The 15,624-nt window shown below is 37.8% G+C and overlaps 1 protein-coding gene across 5 annotated transcripts in view; it reads right to left on the bottom strand.

Annotated features, from left to right (window-relative positions):
- The window catches only part of GALNTL6 (polypeptide N-acetylgalactosaminyltransferase like 6), a 635,741-nt gene that overhangs the window by 575,084 nt on the left and 45,033 nt on the right, over positions 1-15,624 (bottom strand). For all 5 annotated transcript variants that reach the window (XM_075421728.1, XM_075421729.1, XM_075421730.1 and 2 more), the window contains 2 exons: positions 14,893-14,996; positions 9,802-9,872 (listed from right to left, as the gene is read on the bottom strand). The gene's annotated coding sequence lies outside the window, so the exon portion shown is untranslated. The remainder of the gene's footprint in view (positions 1-9,801; positions 9,873-14,892; positions 14,997-15,624) is intronic.

Raw genomic sequence — 15,624 nt, 5'->3', positions numbered from 1 at the left:
AGTATCTGTTATTACTGAATTAATTTTTTGAAAAATTGAGCAGAATATTTAGAGAGCAGTAAGAACATCACTAATGCATGGAAAAATAAGTACATTCTGCATTTATTGATCTAAATTTTATCTGTTTCAATAATACCAGAATATTTCTGCAGATAAACTTGCTGTATATGTAAAATTTACTGGAACAGTTTCGGAGATGAAACAATTCTCAATTGGCCCAGAAAGGCATGGTTAATGCCCTTAAAACATCACTCTTTCCCGAGATGGCTGTATCGGTTATTCCTTTACTGGGGTGAAGCTGCCCCACTGCAGAGAATGCTTTTAAGACCATTTGTCATAATTCAAGACTCATTCACCTCTGTGGAAAATATTTGGGTATCTGGTAAAGAGACTTAAAATAAAAAGGTATGTTATGAGAGTATGATGCTGTGGAGCAGAAGATATTCTCTTGTATGATACAGAAACGGCAACTATTTTGTCTAGGAGGAACAGGGGCAATAGTCATTACAGTACTGTTTTCTATATAAGCAGAAACATGAAATTAAATGCAAGAGTTTTCTTGGATGCATATTCATTCATGTTTTGGGCTATTTGTTGACTAATTTCAATAAAAATTCTACCGAAAAAGGCATATGGAATGAGATGCTAAAATAGCACTTCAAGTATTAACATTATTTTTCTATTGGTAAAAATGGTAAATTATATTTTTGTAAGTTTTTATTCATTACTTTCTGAAAATTTTCTTTACATTGTATATTTTAATGTCTCCTCCTCTAGGCCATTGCAATCTGTACTGTAAGTTGCAAATTTCACTGATTAAAATTCACTATATCTGAATGAAGTCACAGTTATAAAATAGCTCTCCTGATACAACTATGTTTATTTGTGAATAAGGCAAAGTCCCTGTCTACGTACGTATAAAAAGCTTCCTATTTAAAGAAAAAAAGAAGTTGAGTCTAAGTAAGACTATATTTATTTTTCCTCAGCCAATGAAATAACCTATGAACTAGACTGCTATGTACTGCAGCTGAATATTCAGATTATTTAGAATCTCTATTATTCCCTTCCTGGTCTATTTTTATGCGTACATAGGGTACTTGGGCTCAAAAATGCAAATATATGCAGTGCTATTTTACTGTTCCGAAACCTCTGTTTATATATTCCAAGCTAGCTGGAACTTTTTCAAGAGCCTTCATTATCTTAGACATTTTGAGAATATTTTGAAAGCTCGAATAAATTGCCTAACCATCAAATGCCTAGGGCATCTAGGCAGTGTCTGAAGACTTAGTGTATTGAGTGACTCTTAAATTAGATATTTGCATGGTTATTTTTAATTAATCACCGTATAAAATGCAATTATCATGCACTAATCATTTGAATAGCAGTTGGCAATTTTTGTATTTTGTAAATTCTTCTTACAGGACAGAGTTCAGGAGGAGAGAGGGAATCCCAGAGGCTGATGTCAGGAATAATCAGGGGTGATTTAGTTGGCTGTTGTTCATGATATAACGTGTAGTTTATTTCACTCTCTGTTGGTCAGGACTTTTTAACTTACAAATATACAACTGTCCATGCCCATCATGTCTCCCTGTTGTTTTGGAGCAACAATGTGCTCGCTAAAGAAATAAGTGTAAGACTTGCACAGAACCTCGTTCTTGAGTGCTGTGTGGTTACCTTGTGATGCTGACTTTAAAGGCAGCGGGATGTAGCACAGGTGCAGGGCTCCCACTGGCTTCAACGAACATGTGTTTGTGCTGGTATGAACGAAAATTCCTAATACTGCTTTAAAGTGGATTGAAGAACATACGAGAAGAGCTGTAAGGCAGGTAGCATCCCTGAAGGAACACCGGGAAGCCAATTTCTTCCTGTCTGGAGGCAGCCTGCTCTTAGCTGGGATTCAAAGGTGCAGAGCCTTCACAGCAAACAGAAGAGTCGACATCAAAAACGCTGCACACTCTCAGCACCTCCAAAGACTGCAGTTCTCACCACCATGGTGCCCTGAGCTGGTAAGGACATTCAGAAACACACGGATGCACTTTCCAAGACCATACAGAGAACAGTATCTGTGCTTGCTCTGACAAGCCCTTTCCCTACAGTTCTAGGAGATGGTAGGCAGGTCCTGCTGCAAACCAAGCGTCTGGACACATTAATGTCAGTTTCTGAAGACATGTCTCAAACAGGCACTTCGCATTTGTTCTGGAACTAGCGAATGTTTGGAATAACACAAACTAATTTCTGACAGACTGTGTTGCCATCCCAATTACCTCTGTAGACATACAGATAAGTCAAGGCTTTGCAACTACAGGCTCAGTCTTCAGCTCTGGCCAAGACAGATGACTGCAACAGAGCAACGTGAAAAACGTCACGGGGTTCTGCTTTCTTTCAGCTAAATACCCATGTCTGCTAAAAGTGGCTTGGGTGCTAATTTTTTAAGTTGATCTTGTTTCCAGAAGAACAACTACAGGCAAATAAACTCAAATTAAAAAAGCAGGGTAAGCTGACAGCATCCCCTTACACCGAGGGCATTCTCTCCTGTGAGTCACACAGTAGCATATGGACTGCATCCTTCCTGCCATGCATCGCCAAACAGTGTGCGCGGCACTCGAGGGAGTGCTCCTGAAATTCCCTTTGCAAGAGAAAGAATTTTATCTTTAGAAAAGATCTGAAAAGTCACCTTCTTTGGGGATGAGTTAATTACTACATTTGAACACTGGCCAAATTCTAGAAATAAGCTGAAAAGATTTTCTGGTAGTCTTTTTAAATCTAAGTCTCACTTTTCCTAAAGAAAAATGTTATGACTCTGGAGGGGAAGGTGTGGGGGAGGGAGGTTGGAGGTCTGCTTCTGCTGTTCTTCACTGCACCTGAGGAATATAGAACTATCACTGTTTTGGATTTATACCACTCCCACCTAAGCTTTAGTAGCCTGATTTAAAATAACACTTCAGCGTTCGAAGCACAACTTAGAGGACAGACACTTAAGTCAGAATTTACTGTCCTGGAAATTCCTACTCAGCTACCTCAGAACACTTAAAACACTTCCAATTGCCATTGTTGCCTCCAATTCTTTATCCTAACAGTTTTTCTTCGGTGTGTTCCCACAAACACCTCAGTACTGACAGAGCTGAGCAGACAGACCATACAATCTTCCACCTAAACCTAATATCATGTAAGAAAATGGCATTTCTTTTTTTTTACTTTTCTGTGATTCTTACCACTTGAGAGTGTTCATAGAATGCCTTCAGCACAAAGCTCTGCATAAAGTCATACTAGCGGCCTTGTAATTCTTCTAAACGTTACATGGGAAAATGTAATCAACTCCTTTTATGTAATAACTCATTTGTTGGAAAGACCATGTAAGAAGAGAACAGAGAACATGTACAACTAAGAAAGAAAAGGAAAATAAATAAATTACCTGTAAAGGGAAGCACCAGGTGCCAAAGCTGCTTATATATTATCATGAAACATTAACTGGATAAGATATGCAAAATACTACAGACTAGATTTCTCATGATAATCAGCTACCATTGACATCACAGAAGTGCAGCTACTGGGTTGTTTGGTATCCCCCCCCCCCCCTTTTCCCTTTCTTTTATGTTTTGCTTTTTTTTTTTAAAGGAGAACAGTCAAGAAATCTCTCCACACCAGAGTTTCAAAGAAGACAGATTATAACTTTGAGTCTCTGGTAGGTAGGTCACCTTTGCTCTGGAGAAGGGATGGATTTAAAATATGACTTTACACTGAACAGTTCCTATCAGGTTTTGGATCCCACTTGGGAGACCAATCCCTTAAAAGCAAGGCACTAGCAGTATTTTGAAGCAATATGAAACTCTCTTTGTTTGATTTAGCCTTAGTTTTAAAAACAAGTTTTGTTACACTCACAACCATACAAATTAAAAAGGAAATCCCTCCGTAAAAATATCCACCTAAATCTAATAGAGTAAAGCAGTAGTCCATCCTGAAAACCTCTTGCTCCCAATCAGCTTTTAGCAGGATTTTCCCCAGGAGATCCATCTAAGCCAAGCACCACACTCCAGGCAGGAGAGAATGACTAATGCCTCACCCCACGGTTGCTGTCAGGACATGTTCTCTCTGAGGCCTTGCCCTTCCGGCAGCTGATTGTTTCAGACTAATTTTTTCCCCTTCCCTTTTTTTGCCCAGTGGGCGTGTTTTCCAATTTTTTTCTAGAAAATGCTCCTCGGCTTTTCCCAAGCTGGGCATTAGAGAGTACAGCACAGATATTATTCTAATGAAAATGTCATTTTTACTACCTCAGTAGCTGGTAATAAAACTTGTTTCCCTACTGAGACCTTTTTAACATACTATTTGTTTTAAACTGCCTATATGCTTGTAAACAGCTCACATTGCTGTAAATTGTTCCACCTGACATCCTTCTTTCTGGTGTGGATAGTCAGGATAAAGAGAAGGCCAGGTTAATTACAAAGAAGATGTGCTAATTAGGTAATTAACACATCGCACTGCTCTGTAGCAGGTAGAAAGAAGGAAGGAAAGATGACTGGGGAGTTGAGTGAAGTTATAGTAGACATTGGTTTATGCAGCACAGAGAGCATGGACTGGCTTTGCTAAGACAACCACAGCTGTGTGTAATGCACTCTGTCAAAACCCAAATCTCGAGTAAACTGCATGAATTAGCCCAGACATTCATCTTCTTCTTGCAGATGAAAAGAGTACAAGCCACGCTAACGCTAACGTAGACAGGAGTTTGCCGAAGTTCCTACAAACCTGAACGAGTCTGGTCCCTTCCTGAAGTGTATGGCAGAATACCTTACTGGGGTCTACACAGAACAAAGAGCTACTTGAAATCCGCACTGTCTACCTCTTACTGTGAGCAGGAATGTAGCAAAGGTATTATCCTTAAAGAAATACAATTAATCACATCCAGACAGATGGATGATATTGCTGGTATCAAACATCTCTAGCTTCTGGGTTTTTTTGCTTTTATGGTGGTTTCTAGCTTATGGGGTTTTTTTCTTTTGTTCGGGTTTAGTAAGGACATGTATCTCATATATCATGAGTTTTGTTTCTGAATACAAAATCAGTTTGGACTCAACGTACTTGTAAGAAATGCACCTTTTACCTGATGATCAGTTTGACCCATACCTGCCAAACTGTCCACGAGCCTCCACAGTTTCTAGTTCACTCTCCCTAAATCAATCGAGATACCAGGACAGATCTAACCAGCATCAAAATTGAGTTTTACACAGAATTAAGGCTTTTAGGGCACTTTTTGAAACTAGCACATAAGTTTAAATTTCACATGTTTTCTTCTTTCAGGCAAAGAAGACAACAACAATTTGCAAAACTCTGCTGTGTAATTCCAAATATTTGTAATCTAGGCACTGACTGAATTTATTAATGCCATTTAAGCTCTGAAAGGCATAGAGCTGTCTGTCACTCATACTTACTGCTGTCAAGAGATGCACAATGACTTCCAGGCAGTGTTATGAGGGCCTCAGCTGTCTTAGAAGGCATGTTATATTTCTGTTCAGAAACACTGACCTTCTCTCAAATAGAGAGGGGAAACAAAAGCTGCATATTAAAATCCCCTCTCTAAAACGATACTGTGCGTTGTTTGCCTTTTTGGTAATTCATCCATACTTTTCTTGCCAGCCTTCCATGTAAGTAACTTCAGATCGAACAAGCTGTTTTTTTCCTATTTTAGGAGTGACTTGGATTATCAATTTCAAAACAATAACTTTGTGTCATATCCCTCAAAAAGAATTTCCATCATAGACAAGCATTGTGTCATTTTGATAAAGCAACAGTATTTTCAGGTATTTTTTTTTCTTCTCCAGTCTTACTTTGAGTGTTTATATATCTCTAATTTCTCAGTTCCTCTAATATCAGTGTCTATCACACGCATTTTGAAATTCCCGGTTACTCATAAAAATTCCTGTAAGTGTTGAAATTAGTTTCCTTGCTGTTGTCCTAGAAATTAACAATGACATATTCAACTTAGTCTGATTTTACAACTTTGTCTAATCATTGCTTTGTTACCTTCAGTCGTCTTTCACTGTTAGGTTGTGATGGTAGAACTAAATGATCAAGGTAGGTTATGCTTATCTGCAAGCCATGTAACCTCATGCCCACTAAACTACAGTTGCAGTTTATTACTCCATTCCAAGATTTACTTATTAAACCAATATTAGGGCAGAATTTGGGAAGCCTCAGCACAAGCCTGACCCTGTCAGAGTGATGCCTTACCTGTAAAATAAATTTCTGAAATCTAAAAAATGTTTCATTTCTATGTGGTGTCATACTTCTCAAACTTTTGTAGCACATATTTATAGTTGGTCCTTTTGTTTGACATAAATAAAAATGATAAGTACAACTAGTCTATCAAAATCCACTGTTGGTTTCTTTGAGTTAAGTAGTGTACTCTTCACCTGTGCACATTTTCTGAAGATATGCTGCAGCTTCTTGCCTATTTCTTCAATTTCAGCTCTGGTGGATTTTTTTTTTCCCTTATTCTCTTCTTTCAGTCAAGTTATTTTCTAGGTGTCTTCTTACTGCTATTTCTGTGTCATTCTCAGGAATCACTGTTTGTCTTTTTTATTTCAGCCAAGTAGTTCCAGTGCCTCTGTAAGATTTCACATGGATTCATACAGAGCTCCTCTTCAGATATCAAACTTTTGAAGTTAAAGCTATCATAGATTCAGTTTTCTATTTCACAGCTGTGAGACCATTGTTCTAGACCTATAGACAACTGAAATAAAGTTATTTCTGTTACTAGACCGATATGGTGTAAATTTTCAAATAATTTTTAAAAGTATATGTATTTGCACCCGAACTTCCCTAGCCAAACATATTGTATGCTAAACTCAGCAAATAGATTAATTATCCTTCCATTTTGGACTTGATGAGTATTACCTTCATTTGGCGGTTTAAAATTTACATATAATTTTCTAGCTTTATGTCTAGTTTATTTGTGGTTTTCATGGTTATACTTTTTCCAGGTTAAAAACTATGGCTTATGTTCAACACTGTTTAGCAGCTCCAGCAAAAATAAATCCATAGATTATTCACAGCCCCATTACTATCTTAATGCCTACTTAGTGCTAAGAAACAGCAAGTTACTACCTAATGTTTTGCTTTACGGTTTTTAGATTTGACTATCTGAACTACATGTTATTGTTTGTTAGCCTAATTTTAAGTTTTCAGTGTTTTCATTGTTGATTATACAGACAACACAAGGATTTGGAAGTAAAGCCTCCAAGACCTATCAGTTCAGTAACATTCTGTTAACTACACTAGATAAAGAACAATTGTTTTATGTAAATTATGCCCAAAAAATCCCAGCATTGTGATTGTATCATGATCTATTAATACTGAAAATATTAATTAAGCTACATGCATGGTAAGTATTCATACAGCAAGAGACAGTGTGTCAATTGTTAATCCATATGATTATGAACACCAAATATTTAAATAGAAACCTGGCAAAAAGCAACAGAAAAAAGCTAAAAGGAGGTGAGAAGCAGCAGCAGAAAGGAAAGACTGAGAAGGACAGAAAAGAGGTCATATGAGAGCCGAAATAAGTGGAACCAATCAAGGAAAGGCATTTTGTAAAAGATCCCAGGTGAAAGAAAATTGGTCCAAGTTGTCACATCTAGCTGACATTCTTTTCTCTGTAATAAGTACTGTACCAATTTTTTTGCTACATTTACAGATTAGTAAAGGCTCAAAATTCTTCCAAAGAATAGATTAGTTTTAAAAATGAGATACAGTCTTAATTGTAGGCTTTATGAAATAGATGGGAATAGCTGAATCCACATCCAGCCTCAGGAGACACATATTAACTAGTGAAAATATGAGAAATAATACTTGAAATGGAGAACAGTTTGCAAGAACAGAAAGCAGGTATAAGAACCTAGGGAAAATTGGTATCTGTGTCGTTCAGTGCTTTTAAGCATTGGCTTTCAAATCAGATTTTCAGTTTCTTTTAGAATAGTCTTTCCAATTTTGTTTATAACCATGAGAAAGACAGACTGCATTTAAAATAGTATTGAACATTTTTCTTACTTTTTACTAAAGCAGCATTGACATAATGAGATCCAACATGAATAAAGTCTAAACTTCACAATGGTTAGCTGATCTTGCTTGTATTGAGAGAGACTCATGTTCTTTTAGAAGATTCTTTTGTAACATTTTTCGCAGACACTGATTTCCCTCTGAAAAAAAAGGAATCCACATTTCTTAAAACAAGGTCATTTGTGTGACTAAGTTCCAGGTGAGGTGTTCAAGCACAAAAGCTTGAACCACATAATGTCACTGTATAAGTATATATGTTTTTATTGGTATTTTTACATAAGGTAAAAAAAAAGTGGAAGAAAGACAATAATACCGCTCTCATTTTTCAGGGAAAACCACCAAACCACAGTCTAGGTTCAAGTCTTCCAAATATTTGTCCTTTATTAGTCAAAGGTTTTCCCAATAAATGAACACCAATGTATGTTCATGGTAAGTGAGAGAGTTTTGTCAGCTGGCTATGGGAACTGTCCTGGTGCATTAGTTAAAAAGAATCTTGCTTCTTCACATGTCCTTTTGGTGTTTAATTTGTTTTTCTAAATTTGCAGAGACCTAGCACCATGCAGTAGATATAACATAGATTGACAAAAACACATAGGTGATGGTAAAGGAATTGTTTGAAGTATGTTGTGCTTCAGCTGTACAGCTGTTTCAAAATTGCTTTTAAAAGCAAATTGTTTGCCTCACTCGCTTCATTTGCTATTAGCTTCACAGACAGCGATCAGAGGCCCAAGCAAAAGGTCTTGAGGCGCAGGTATGCAACAACTGGATATTGAAACTTTGATGGTACTCTGTATTGATTGCTTCAGGATCTTTAAAAACCCAGAATTATAAACTAGTTTCTGTTAACTGGTATCGCCTGTAGTTAAAAGAAATACTTTTTGAAATGATACGATGGGTGCAATCCTGCTTTCACTGAATTCAGAGGTGGTTCCTCTCCTGTATCATCTCTTCACTATACACTGCTTTGAAATTTGCTAAAAAACTCGAAAAAGCTGAGCCACGAATGTGCTGTGAAATATGTCCTTTAAGCTGTGATGCCTGAGACTTGTTCGGCCCACATCTCAAGCATGTCTCCATCAGGCAAAGCTGGTGATCCTGTGCAGAACGTTCCCTTCTGGGCTTCAAACTCAACACTTGCAAATAGGTCTGCTTTTTGACAGTTCAGTGCTGATGTTTCTGCTTTCTCAAGCCTCATCGAGCAGAGATGACATAATGGATTCCACTCAGGCTTGTACCGATGAACGTGCACATGCTGGAAGTGAGTGCCATGTCCTAGATTTTGAGAGGTTTGTTTAGCTCGTCTCAGCTCATTTGTGATGTATGTCTTCTGCAATAGACTAGCATCAGCTGGATCACCATAAAATAGTGAAAAATAAGCTCTTGTTGATGCTTCTGCAGAAAAGCATACTGTTTGATAGATATGTGAAATTTGGCTTAATAATTAACTCTTTAATATGACTTAATCACCAACATAAGAAGAGCAAAAACTCAAGCTAGCTGCTGCTGTAATCTCTATTGACTTCTTAACAAGTAGGTTTATAGACACTTTCCATTACTGTCCAGTGAAAAGGCGTAATAGCGCACTGATCACCAACTGGCATTTCTGTTCCACCTAAGGATATAATTTTGTCATGATAAAACTGCAAGGGAGTTGCAGAAATGGTCATAAATCTGTGTCTAATATCTTGTATATTAGGAAAGTGGTACATAAACTCAGATTCAACACAAACATTCTAACGCACAAGCACTTACTTTTCACTCAAATATGTATATTCTTCTAAGGTAGTTCTCATAGTTTTCCCCATTGTATTACATATCTGTCACTAGAAAGAAAGAAAAGGAATATTCAATAAGTATGTTTGAAGGGTGATAAAGACAGATCAAATAAAACTTTCAAAACCACCAGGGAGATGGTAGCTCAGAAGTGTCATTCCCATCAACATTAATTCTGTATGTAAATCACATAAAACTGTCTGGAAAATAATATGAATCTGTATAAACGGTAATTATTCTTTTGAGGAGGTACTGTTTGGAATACAATATTACACTAATCTTGTCTTATCTAATGTAAAAGTAAATATTTGTGCTGAACTCTAGGTTTTTTTAGTAGAATAAATGGCTGCGTTTATTCTGGATACTTAAAGCCTTTCAGGACCTCTGTCAGTGCTGTCAATGGCTATCACATAGATACCCAGTTTAGTTTGGAATGGTAATAATTTAGGAACTCTGATTTTTAGACTTTCCATTTTTGTTTTGACTGCTCAAAATATTCCAAGTCTGAGATTTCAAAAAGCAAATGTAAATAAATAAGTTCTTGCTTCCCTTTAGAGAGTGTACAAAACATGTTTATCTCTTGGGAAGAATATCAAAGGATATACGAAGTTAGGAGAAAACCTTGGTGATTAGTTGTTTCCCACAGGTTTCCAGCAGTATTTTGCGAAACTGAGAAGATCCATTCCCCCAAGACTCTTTGTTATCCTAGTCAGTCATGTTTAATTCTCCAAATTTGTACTAATTTTAATTCCTTCAACAAATACTGAAATGTATGTTTTCTGAGAATGAGAAAAGCTATTTGGAAGTATTAATGCATAGGCAGTAAGTTAAGAAAGAAATAAGTAAAATATTCAGATTTTCAGTATGAAGAGAGATGGATGTTCTAAAAATTTGTGCAAAATTGTTGTGATAATGTAAATATATTTGTATTTGGTATTATCATGCTAATATATCAGAAGTAATTTTCACTCTATTGACAAAAATTGTAATAACAGTGAAAGTCTTTTAGCCTCACCTCTGTTCTGGATTTGTCTATTTTCTAAAAGCAAACTAAATGTATTAGAAAAGTGACATAGCTGAATTTAGAGTTTATAACAGATTTTAGTGTTTCATGATTGTTTTCTTCTTGTCAAGGTGTGCATTGCGTCTGTGTGCTGCTGAGCACAACACCAAGCACTGGGTTAACACATTAAGTTTTTCAAAGGCATCTCTAAACTTTACCTTCCAAAATTAAGTCTTCCTAACAGAATTTCTGATTCTGGTGTAAGAGACCAGACTTCCCAAGAAGACATGTGAAGAATTTTGGCCTTAGTGATACAGTACCTAGACAATATGGGAGTGAAATATGGAGGAAAAGATTGATTTTGCACACCATTGAGACTATCTGCATGGTACAAGTAGTATGTGTGGGGGTTTGTCCCGTGCTTCTGGTCCTTGGGTGCCCCACTGACAGTGGGGTCACACTTTAAGACTGCTCTCTCACAGCATGCAGAACAATACCACAGGGCAGAGGTGGAGCGGCTCATGTGCCAGCCCCAAGAGGAGCTGGGACACAGCTGAGCGGTCACCGGTCACCTGCACCAGAAAGCCTGTTCAAGGGCGGATAGCCTGGGCTGAGAGAGGTTCTTCCTCTGCTCAAAACCCTGAAAGAGGATGCTTAAGTCAGGTTTCAGTGTTAGACAAGGAATTTAGAAAAATCACCCATATTCCAAAAACCAAGAGCCTTTAGGAACTCAGCTTCCCTTGTCCTGCACTCTCTCTCTACAAAGATGCTCTTGGATCGGAGGGTACGTGTATTTACATGTATGTACATCCAGTCTTGCTGGCAGAATGAAGTGGAAATAGGGAGCTGGGTCTTGAGCTCAGGCCCTAACCTGGCATTAGCTATGTCCTAACATAAGCTGAACCTGGACTGACATAAAGAAGGGTTGCCTTTATCTGAAGTCTTCATTGTATACATGTGTAAATAAGTAAATGCACAATCCTATACAAGACATACTGACTAGCAGTATTACAGCAGATGATGAAAGGGCTTGGTTCAGTTGTGGGTGCTCCCAGTGGCTGCTTTTGAATTTCTTCCAGAAAAGCATTACATAGTCTCCTGTATCCTTGCCTGAACTTAATGTTGTCTCTGCCTTGAAGGATTTACTGGCATCTGCAGTTTCTTCCATTTCCAATGATTCTGCACTCTGTGGTGACATGAACCCTGTCAGCTTCTAAGAGACACATTTGGTAGGCAGTCAGCCTGCTTGTTGCAAATTTTTTGCTAGCAGAGATTAATTTTTTTCCCCTCTGTTTTGCTGATTGTTTTCTTCTAACATAGGATAGATGATACGGGGATTGTTCTCGAAGACAGTAAATTCAGGAGATCTGTTCTTATGATCTGTTTGAGCTCTGCCTCAGTTCTGGTCAGCTGTGATTTCCGTAGCTGTACTGATAGTAACTTCTCACTTATGTGACCTGCTCTTAACTGTTATGTTTTAAGGGGCTGATTGTAATATTGTGGGAATACCTGTGAAACCTACTGTTCTTTCTTTTCTTTCTTTTATTTTAAAAAAAAAGTCTAAATGACATATTACTCCATTTCTTTTCTGTCTGATGTAGATATGCTTCAACTTAGTCAGCGAACTGGTCTCAGGTTGCCCATAGAATTTATGGGACAGTTGCTTAATTTTCACATAATTAATACAGAATCACAGAATCACAGAATCACAGAATCACAGAATCACAGAATTACAGAATGGTAGGGGTTGGAAGGGACCTCTGTGGGTCATCTAGTCCAACCCTCCCGCCGAAGCAGAGTCACCTAGAGCAGGCTGCACAGGACCACGTCCAGGCGGGTCTTGAATATCTCCAGAGAAGGAGACTCCACAACCTCCCTGGGCAGCCTGTTCCAGTGCTCTGTCACCCTCAGAGGGAAGAAGTTCTTCCTCATGTTCAGACGGAACTTCCTATGCTTCAGTTTGTGCCCGTTGCCCCTTGTCCTGTCACTGGGCATCACTGAAAGGAGTCTGGACCCATCCTCCTGACACCCACCCTTCAGATATTTGTAAGCATATATTAGGTCCCCTTTCAGCCTTCTCTTCTTCAGCCTGAACAAGCCCAGCTCTCTCAGCCTTTCCTCGTAGGACAGATGCTCCAGTCCCCTCACCATCCTCGTAGCCCTCTGCTGGCCTCTCTCCAGTAGCTCCTCATCTTTCTTGAAGTGAGGAGCCCAGAACTGGACAGAGTACTCCAGATGAGGCCTCACTAGGGCAGAGTAGAGGGGAAGGAGAACCTCCCTCGACCTACTGGCCACAGTCCTCCTAATGCATCCCAGTATCCCGTTAGCTTTCTTGGCAACCAGGGCACACTGCGGGCTCATGGTCAACCTGTCATCCTCCAGAACACCCAGGTCCCTCTCCACAGAGCTGCTCTGCAGCAGGTCCGCCCCAAGCCTGTACTGGTACATGGGGTTGTTCCTCCCCAGGTGCAGGACCCTGCATTTGCCCTTATTTGACCTCATCAAGTTCCTCTCTGCCCAACTTTCCAGCCTGTCCAGGTCACACTGAATGGCAGCACAGCCTTCTGGTGTATCCACCACTCCTCCCAAGTGATTTTTTCACACAGGAGACTTCTGGTACAGTCTATAAAGTTTTGTGCTCGTGAGTAATGCGTAGAGACAGACTGAAAATGAGCTGACTTGTCTAAGTTAGTTTTCCTAGCATCCTTAAGAAGGAGTATAAAGGCTATAGTCTGAACATCACTGTGTAATATAGGACATTTCACTTTATTTGATTCAATAAATAGAGTAGAAAGCCAAGTCAAAAGCACAAGTGGTAGAGTGGAAGGCAGGATTTTATGCTCTTCCATTGTTTTCAAATCTTCTAGAACAGTTATGAAAATGACTTTTCTGTAATAATTCAAGTATAACATGAAACCCAGTGACTTCACATTTTGATACAAAGACACAAGTAACCAGTATGAACACCATTTTATAAATAAATGGTTTACTGTAAATCTTACAGAGTCGCATTGAAGTAACCTGAAAGTGAACACTATTTATAACATACTGGACGTGTGGACTGGCAATATAGTTATTGTAGGACGTCCCCCTTAATTGTTTTTTTTTGCATTATTTGATAGATGAAAACAAAAAATTGCTTGGCAAGGTATCCCTATTATCTCTGAAAATCACATAAAAATTAATTAAGAATATAAAGAAGTCTGATTTTTATTTCGTGAGACTAGTTATTCACTTAGCTTACTCTGAGAATGAGGGAGAATTTGTGAAAAAAAAAACCCCACAAACATGTAAAACACAATTATTTGAGAAAAAATGCTCCCAATTCAACAGACAATTTGCTGTCTGGTTTTTTTTCAGCTTATGTAATACAAGTAAAGAGATGTACTCCCCTCAAAAATCTTTCATCAAATATATTGTATAATAGAACTATAAGGATGTACATTTCTGAATAAAACTCCAAAACAGAAACAATATTAAGACAGATTAATGTCCCATTTTCAATAGTTATCAGAGTAAAATGAGCAATTTCCCCATTTTGCTTTCATGATCCGGTAATGATTACCCAAATTTAGCCCTCAGCTATCAAAATCAAAGAATGTTAACTGCATAGAATTAATTTTATACAAGTATTTAATCTACTTACTTTTAAAATCTTTCACTATCTTTTAAAAACTATATTTGTTTAAAAATAACATTAAAATATAGGTACAGTCCTCATTTTCAAAGTAAAATGAATGACTTCATAGTGTTGTTAACCTGTAACACTCATAGAAAGTGCCATAATTGGACAGCCTGCAAAAAGGACCAACAATAATTACGTAATCATCACAATCAGCTGAGCGAGAAATCACAATGTATTCACTGTACCTCAGTTTTTAGAAATCTTTCATGATAGATGTGCAAAGTCTCCTATTTTATACATGTTTTTTATTTTAATTACTCATGAGTGTTTCTGAATGATTCAAGTGCGCTGAAGACAGTTAGAGGCTTTCTACTGATATAATTTAGCTATGGATGTACTTACGTAACTTGGCTTATGCCTGCGTATGAAGTTTATCGCTTACCTGAGCTGTTCTTCCAGAAAAGCAGAACTTCATTTTGGCCCTGGTGCCGATTACTTTCGGTGGTTCTCTCTTAGCATGTTGTCTTATGGTCAAAGTTGCTGACACTACACAAGAAAGAAAGAAAAAGAAATCTGAGACATGAGTGTGACCATACGAGTTATTTACATTTTCTCTCCTGGAAATAATGTCTCCCAACAGCTGAAATGATATACATGCTGTAATATGTATGAATCTTATATTCATACTCTGGGGTCTTCAATTCTGAATATTTTAGTGGACTGTGAATTTCTAATTTTTCAGCTGGCAAGTGGAAGATGACAGATAGCTACAGGTACAAATAGGAAATCTTGGCTGTTTAAAGGTTAAAAAAAGTCTGTACAACAATGGAAAAATAAAGAAAGGGAAAGAGAAACTTTTTGCTTTTCTGGATAAGGACTGCAGAATGTTGGGAAGAAGTAACAATGAGAAAGAAAACAACATATTGCCACTGCTATGCTGTGCTGCATATTAGAGACAACATTCAACTCAGCCAGGCAATGTTAGAAAAGTACAAAGCTCAAACAACTCAAAGCTGAGATATTACTTTTTTTTTTTTTTTTTTAAATTGTGCTAGATTGCTTACATTGGATTTCTTTATATTTTGTGCCTTTCTCTTACCAGCATCAGTAAATGAAAGGAAAATGTCAATTTTCCATGCAGTCTTCCCCCAGGAATTTTAACATATTTCAGAAT

This window comes from Opisthocomus hoazin, chromosome 5 (assembly GCF_030867145.1).
Source record: "Opisthocomus hoazin isolate bOpiHoa1 chromosome 5, bOpiHoa1.hap1, whole genome shotgun sequence".
NCBI lineage: Eukaryota > Metazoa > Chordata > Aves > Opisthocomiformes > Opisthocomidae > Opisthocomus > Opisthocomus hoazin.
This window is presented reverse-complemented; position numbering and strand designations above follow the sequence as displayed.